Source organism: Triplophysa rosa, unplaced genomic scaffold, assembly GCF_024868665.1.
Source record: "Triplophysa rosa unplaced genomic scaffold, Trosa_1v2 scaffold142_ERROPOS1194795+, whole genome shotgun sequence".
Lineage (NCBI taxonomy): Eukaryota > Metazoa > Chordata > Actinopteri > Cypriniformes > Nemacheilidae > Triplophysa > Triplophysa rosa.
The window spans coordinates 18,071-26,877 of NW_026634144.1; the positions used below are offsets into that span (position 1 = coordinate 18,071).

The 8,807-nt window shown below is 40.5% G+C and overlaps 1 pseudogene; it reads right to left on the reverse strand.

Annotated features, from left to right (window-relative positions):
- Positions 1–5,481: 5,481 nt before the first annotated feature.
- LOC130549618 (BCL-6 corepressor-like protein 1) lies at positions 5,482–8,499 on the reverse strand (annotated as a pseudogene).
- Between the last annotated feature and the right edge of the window lie 308 nt (positions 8,500–8,807).

Below are 8,807 nucleotides of genomic sequence, written 5' to 3' on the forward strand. Positions count from 1 at the left end.
TTTATACAGTATGTGACGTCGTTTCTCATCTTCTGTTCTTTTGCCTTTTAAGGAGTGCTGCTCCCCTCCCACCATCATCGTGCACCTCGTATATCTGCAAAACATATTTGCAACACATCCTCTGCAACCTGCAGTCAGTTGCTAATTTGAGGAAGTGTTCCCTAGAGACATTTTCATCTCGCAAGACAACATGTCAAAATACTTTCAGTAAAAAACACTCAATCATCTAATGCTTTTAATTATGCAGCATTGTTTCTTAATCCTATGATTCAATAAGACACATCAAAACTCATGATTATACTTAAAACATATGCAATGGATTAATTCATAACTCTGTGTGTGTTAGTTAGTTAGACTCATCAAAATCTAGCTGTGATGATTCTGCACGTACGCACAGTCAACTTCCTCTCCTGCGGTTAAGCCAGTTTCCTGTTTTTCTATCACAAACAGTCTTATGCTTGACAAAACTTTTCACTGAGCAACACAGCAAACACATTTAAACAAACACAATGCAATGATTATTAATGAAATTCACTTATTGATTATATAGCAATTACTTCATACTCATAATCTGAATAATATTTCCCACACTACGCACATTTACTATATAAAATGTGTATTTTTTAATCAACCTGTATTAATTCCTATTTTTTTCATCGTGGTAATACTTTTAATCACTCTATTGGGAGAGGAGTCACATGGTGATTATTCAAAACACATGTATGGCTAATCACGGAACCCGGAGTAGTTTAAATAATCAATTACAAGACATTTTCAATTGAAATTAAACCTGGACATTCAGCGTCGATGTCTCGGTTTAACCACTAGACAGCAGCAGACTTTCATTTTTCAATTTCAAGCTCCACTGCATTATGAAATTGAATAAATAAGAATATTATTAAATGACGGTCGCAGTGTCTGTTTGACCATCTTTACTGACGGAAGGGGTGACGAGCAGCACTTGGGTGTAAAAGGAATGTATTCGTGCTTTTCTGTGAGGGGACAGGTCACAGTGCTCTCCATCCATCCACAGGTGAACTTTTGACCTTTACACAGACACGTTAATGAAAACACTTTTTTTTTTAATTGAACAAACATTTAACGAACATAAAAATCAACATTGAACTATAACATTTAAAGCCAACCCAACTTTTTTAGGTCAGACGTAGATTACGAATCAGGTTATTCACAGGAAGTGAACTCATGCTTTGTGGAGTTTGGAAGTTTAATCGTATGTAAATTAGACATAGAAATCATCCAAGGCCCGGAATGGAGCTTCCGCCATTGCCCACAGAGATAGGAAGAAGCAGACAGGTTAAAGAGAACGCTCTCCTACAGATAAAGATAAAACCCTGAAAAAGGTGAGAGAATTAATCAGTCAAAGCCGAACATGCTCCACGTGCATCTTTCACAATTAGCGCTTTTCCGCTATTGCTCCGAGTGAGTCGTCTTCATCCAGTTTTATGGCCGATCACTCCTTTGCCGTATTACCCCCACCTACTGTGTATCCTGTGTGCTCCGAGTGAGTGGCACTCGCCTTCATAATAAAGGTTCATCAGCCTGGGTGGTTTCATGTCCTTTATTCTATGTCGTTACACAGTGTCTTTTTGCTCTCACATAAATCAATTAAACACTGAATTAAAACTAAAGCTGTGTGTTTGATTGGTCTTGTGCACAGGTGAAAAGTCATAGGCCCGTTTACATGTATATAACATGACATATAAATAGATATACATCGATGATATTAATATTGCTTATATCGATTTAAACAATTATTACAGTCTAGAAAAGGCCCATCTATTGCTGTATAGAGATTATTGTGTATTTCTCACCATAGTGCGTGATGGTGTCTCCGTCTAGCGGACAGACAGTGTAACTGTCCAAATTTCCCAAAATCTTCAATTCTCTTCTAAAAAAAGATGTAAATAGTCATTAAATGGGTTTTTCTATGTAAAATATGTCTCTGTAAATTTAGTTTTCCTTCTTAGGAAGAAAAGAGTGGAATTGGTCGGTCGTGTCATATTTGGGAATTGGTTTAACCTTCATGTCACCCTAAAGCCGGATAACATCTTTTACCCACAGGCAGGAGGATGGCTCAGGGCTAAAGAACCAGTTGATTTCCATATCATTCTTACATGACATGAAATACGAATTCATGAATCATTTTTCATAACTAGAGATTATATTTCATTAATGGCTTATGTTACCAATGGGTAACGAAGAAAGAATGAAAACAATGTTGGTTTAAAACCGGTATATTGTGAATTGTTAAAAAAATATGATTAGTCATAAAGGTCATGGTGTAGAAGCCTCCTTGAGCTTTGACTGATTAATTTCTCCCCGTTTTCAGGATTTTATCTTTATCTGACAGAGAGCTTTTGTCTGCTTTGTCCTATCTCTGTGGGCAATAGCGGAAGCTCCATTCCTGGCCTTGGATGAGTTTGATGTGTACATGGATATGATCAGTCGTAGGATAACCATTGACAGGAGTTCTGGATACCAGCATGTCTATATTCCTAAAAGCATCTGAAATTGCAAACTTTAATAATGCAAACCTTTTCCTGTTCAACAATTTGTGTGAAAGAAAATGCATTCTTGGGTGTTCATTTTAATTCTCTCTCTCTCGCTCTCTCTCTCTCTCTCAAATTGTGGTGTAGTACAACTGAAGGTCTGCATAAACAGACAGATTGTTTTCTTTGACAGAAAACAAAGATTCGAGTAAACTATAGATAGTCCCTCAAAAAAAATTAAGGACTGCACTGATGTATTTTTACTACATTCAAAATATAACTGATGCTTGATCGGCTAGGTGCGGCTCGATTTTATTCGACATTGGATTTGACAAAAGGGTATTGGCAGATCCCCTTATCTCCTTTATTCAAAGAAAAAACAGCTTTCACTACGCCGTTTGGATTACACCAATTTGTTACTCTTCCGTTCGGCTTATTCGGAGCCCCAGCAACCTTTCAGCGTCTCATGGACCGCATTTTACGTCCACATGCGGCATATGCCGCTGCTTACTTGGATGATATCATCATCTATAGTAATGATTGGCAGCGACATATGCAGCATATAAATGCGGTCTTGAAGTCACTGAGAGGAGCGGGGCTCACGGCTAACCCGAAGAAGTGTGCAATTGGGCAAGTGGAGGTCAGGTATCTGGGCTTCCACTTGGGTCACGGGCAGGTGCGTCCCCAAATTGACAAGACGGCAGCGGTTGCAGCCTCCCCGAGGCCCAAGACCAAAAAGGAGGTGAGGCAATTCCTGGGGCTGGCGGGTTATTACAGGAGGTTTGTGCAGGATTATTCGACCCTCACCAGCCCCCTGACTGACCTCACTAAAAAGGAGGCACCAGAATCCGTCCAGTGGTCGGAGCCGTGCCAGCAGGCTTTCACCCAAGTTAAAGCTGCTCTGTGTGGCGGCCCGCTATTGCACGCTCCTGATTTCACTCTTCCCTTTCTCTTACAGATGGACGCGTCGGACAGAGGGCTGGGACCGGTCCTGTCCCAGGAGGTAGAGGAGGCAGAGCGGCCGGTGCTGTACATCAGTCGCAAACTATCGAGAAGGGAGACGATGTACAGCACCATTGAAAAGGAATGCTTGGCGATCAGGTGGGCCATTCTTACCCTTCGCTATTATCTCCTGGGGAGGGAGTTAACCCTCTGTTCGGACCACGCACCCCTCAAATGGCTCCACCGCATTAAGGATACCACCCGGATCACCCGTTGGTATCTTGCTTTACAACCATTTAAGTTTCAGGTGATCCACAGGCTGGGGACCCAGATGACAGTAGCCGACTTTCTCTCCAGGAGGGGGGGAGGAGGCTGCAGGCCGGATGCGGCCCCGGCCTGAGTCGGGCGGTGGGGGTGCGTGGAGAAGGGAGATTCAAAAAGGAGAGGTTGGCTGAATCCAGAAAGAAGCAGAGAGAGCGGATGCTGGAAAAGACACAGAAAGAAACCTTGTGTGCCAGGAGGCACAACTTAAATATTATTTCCTTTTACTTTGTGTTTTGTATTTTAAACAAAATAAAGACCATTCTTCTCAGCCACGCCGACCCAGTCTTCCTTCCTTCCTCTGACATCGAACCTTACCACATTAATGTATGTATTTGTCAAGCCTAAATCATTTTAACTCACTCTCTAATTCATGTCCAAGCCCAGTTCACAAAATGTCAGCATAGAAAAGTTTGTAAGCCCCCATTCTGGACAATAGCACATTGGCCTTCTTCCCTCTCCAAGCATCTGAAACATCTAAAAGAAACAATATGCAACAGTTATTACACAAACAAATTTCTTTACCCCTTGGTTGACCCAAAAATAAGCACACTAAATAAGTTGACTGTACTCAGAGTAAACTCATTCCCTCAATTTAATTGATACATATTAATCCCAAACTTTAATATTAACGTTCAATAAACTTGATGCCCTTGTAGATCGAAGGTTAAAGCTATTAACAGTGTTCCAGCAAACACATTATTTGGAGGTTAGGGTTAGGCAGGCCTTGTAAGCTGACACCTCAAAATTGGATGCAAGTTGTACCCCTAGGGCGTAAGTGGCCCATAAACATACTAGAATTCCATGAAACAGGGATTGTTTTTCCTACTAAAGTGAAATTTTGTATTGAATATTACTTTGAATCACAGTGTTATTGAGACAAGGGGGTGGGTTAATTTTACTTAGGCAACCAATTAGTCTCTCAGGATCATCATGAAGCAATCAAGCCACACCTTAACAACCATTTAGTAAGTCCTATATCGCTGCATCATAACATCATAGAGACATGAGGGTTGGTTAGTTACACTCATATTAACATCATATTAAAACAATGATAACATCATGTTTAATTATGGCAATATGATGTGAAACATGTTAGTATCTGAATTATCTCATGGCAAACACCACTCATATTTTTCTCAGAAAACGTACTGTATCTATTTATCTAATTTCAATACAANACATTCAAAATATAACTGATGCTTGATCGGCTAGGTGCGGCTCGATTTTATTCGACATTGGATTTGACAAAAGGGTATTGGCAGATCCCCTTATCTCCTTTATCCAAAGAAAAAACAGCTTTCACTACGCCGTTTGGATTACACCAATTTGTTACTCTTCCGTTCGGCTTATTCGGAGCCCCAGCAACCTTTCAGCGTCTCATGGACCGCATTTTACGTCCACATGCGGCATATGCCGCTGCTTACTTGGATGATATCATCATCTATAGTAATGATTGGCAGCGACATATGCAGCATATAAATGCGGTCTTGAAGTCACTGAGAGGAGCGGGGCTCACGGCTAACCCGAAGAAGTGTGCAATTGGGCAAGTGGAGGTCAGGTATCTGGGCTTCCACTTGGGTCACGGGCAGGTGCGTCCCCAAATTGACAAGACGGCAGCGGTTGCAGCCTCCCCGAGGCCCAAGACCAAAAAGGAGGTGAGGCAATTCCTGGGGCTGGCGGGTTATTACAGGAGGTTTGTGCAGGATTATTCGACCCTCACCAGCCCCCTGACTGACCTCACTAAAAAGGAGGCACCAGAATCCGTCCAGTGGTCGGAGCCGTGCCAGCAGGCTTTCACCCAAGTTAAAGCTGCTCTGTGTGGCGGCCCGCTATTGCACGCTCCTGATTTCACTCTTCCCTTTCTCTTACAGATGGACGCGTCGGACAGAGGGCTGGGACCGGTCCTGTCCCAGGAGGTAGAGGAGGCAGAGCGGCCGGTGCTGTACATCAGTCGCAAACTATCGAGAAGGGAGACGATGTACAGCACCATTGAAAAGGAATGCTTGGCGATCAGGTGGGCCATTCTTACCCTTCGCTATTATCTCCTGGGGAGGGAGTTNAATCCAGGTAAAGTGCTTGTTTCTCCATGCCATCATTACACTTCCTGACGTGGTTGAAGAGGTAAGCATTGATCACCTGTAATTATACATTTATATGTATTAGTGACTGTCTTATATAGCCTACTTTAATCCATTTTTCTACATTTGACCTTTTAGACAGCAATTTACAATATTTAATGTATGTATTTGTCAAGCCTAAATAATTTTACCTCACTCTCTAATTCATGTCCAGGCCCAGTTCGCAAAATGTCAGCAAAGAAAAGTTTGTAAGCCCCCATTCTGGACAATAGCACATTGGCCTTCTTCCCTCTCCAAGCATCTGAAACATCTAAAAGAAACAATATGCAACAGTTATTACACAAACAAATTTCTTTACCCCTTGGTAGAGCCAGATGTAAGCACACTAAATAAGTTGAATGTACTTAGAGTAAATTCATTCCCTGAATCTAATTGATACATATTAATCCCAAAACTTTAATATTAACGTTCAATAAACTTGATGCCCATGTAGATCGAAGGTTAAGGCTAATTAACAGTGTTCCAGCAAACACATTATTTGGAGTTTAGGGTTAGGGTTAGGCAGGCCTTGTAAGATGACACCTCAAAATCGGATGTAAGTTGTACCCCTAGGGCGTAAGTGCCCCATAAAGATACTAGAATTCCATTAAACAGGGATTGTTTTTCCTACTGAAGTGAAATTTTGTAGCAATCAAGCCACACCTTAGCAACATTTAAAAAGACCTATATCTCTGCATCATAACATCAAAGAGATATGAGGGTTGGTTCGTTACATTCATGTTAACATCATGTTAAAACATGCTAACATCATGTTTAATTATGGCAATTTGATGTGAACCATGTTAGCATCTGAATTATCCCATGGCAAACACCACTCATATTTTCCTCAGAAAACGTACTGTATCTATTTATCTAATTTCAGTACATGTACAACATTTTCGAAGAAGTCATGTTTTGTAAAACGCACATTTGTGAATGGGTGATGAGGAATCTGGCGCCAAACCGATGGGTGGTATTGGGGCAATAGCTGACACTGGTGCCAGTGATGAGGCAGAAATAGATGAAGTAGCAGAGTGAGCTGGTGATGGAGTGGCAGATGAGGCTGGAGTGAAAGTGGCTGCTCATGATGGGACTGGAGACAGAGCTGGTGCTGATGATGGAGTGGCAGATGAGGCTGGAGTGAAAGTGGGTGCTGGTGATGAGGCTGGAGTGAAAGCTGGTGCTGGTGATGGGACTGGAGTGAAAGCTGGTGCTGGAGAGGAAGCTGGGGTTTTTGGCTTGGCAGGTGTGACTAGTGTTGGTGCTGACACAACAGTGGGTGCGGTAGAAGCTAGTGCTGGTGCAGGTTGCAGTGATTTAATCTTATGTGGAATTCGTGGCTGCAGCTCTTTAAACAGTTTCAACTGATCAATGTTAATTTTGTTGAAAATGTTTTTGCCCCACTGTAGGTCAGCACTTTTTCCATGGATTGCAACAATGGTGTAGGGTCCCAACCAATTTGGTTCAAGTTTCCCACCTTTTCTTTGTTGGCTCCTAGTGTTAAGACGGAGCACTTTGTTCCCGATTTTAAATTTCCCAGGTTTTGGGGTTTTAGGGCTCTTGTATTTTTTTTGTACATTTGCTATGTTTTTCTGGACAAGGTTGAAAATTGTATCCTGCCGCTCTATTCCTTCTGACACCACTTCCTCCTCTACAACCTCCTCAATCTTCAATTGGTCAACCTATTGGATGAAAAATAGTTGTAAGATTAAAATTTATTTTCTCATGTACACTAGTGGTCAAAAGTTTTGGGACACTTACTCACTTCCTATTTTTTCCACATTTTATAATAATAATAAACTCATCAAAATTATTAAATAAAACAAAGGGAACTATGGGAATTATGTTGTAATAAAAAAAATTAAAACGTGTTATATTTTATCGTCTTCAGTGTAGTCACCTTTCGACTGGAATTTACAGAAATGTTTTCATGTAATTTTATCAAGCAGCTTCTTGAGGTCTCACCCTGAGATGCTTTTTAAAGAATATTAAAGGAGTTCCATCTATTCTGACTGTGAGCTCTTACTGCCTGTTCTTTCTTCAATATTCAATCAAAGTTATCCATTTAATGGAATGAAAAAACATGTATGTTTGTAAAATTATATTTTTGTCTACTCAGATCTAAAGTTTTCTTTGAATAATGCGAAAAATTTCACTCAAGTGTCCCAAAACTTTTGGCCACTAGTGTAGACCTGATTGATTACAATGTTATTCCTAGACTGGAAAATTATTTCTACATTGAAAAAAATGTTTGTGAAATTAAAAGGGGAATTGCTGTAGTTTTCATAGGAAAACCTGTTATGAGGAAACTTCCTTAAAAATTACGGGAAAACACTGTAATTATTGTATGTGAAATTACCAGTGAAATTCCGTATTTTGCTGGTATTTTTCCGTAAAAACAAGGCAACAAATATATAATTGCTGTATTAGAAAACAGACCTTGTAATCTTCAGGTACTTCACAAGGATACCGGGCCTCAGTGCCAAACATCAGATAAAAGGGAGAGAACTTTGTCGTAAGCTGTTTTTTGGTTCTCAGGCCAAACATCACTGAGTCCAGATATTTGTCCCAGGGCTNTATCTGGCTTCTCACCGACCAGCTTGCAGAGTGCTCTTAAAGTTAACATAAATAAGAAAAGCATGTTTTTAAATTATTTTTTTGTTGTTGTTGTTTAGTGTCAAAATGACTGCAACACTTCATTATTATTTTGCATACAAAAAATAAGGTAGTTTAAAGAATGTTTGTAACCAAATAGTTATAATCCTCTTTTGTGTTCCACAGAAAAATCATACCGGTTTGACAGAATTTTCATTTTGGGGTGAACTATCCTTTTAAACATCAGCTGATTTAATAGAGCGCTCTTCTAATGAACTGGTGATTTGAATGAGGTGTGTTAAAAAAGAGAGAGATGCAA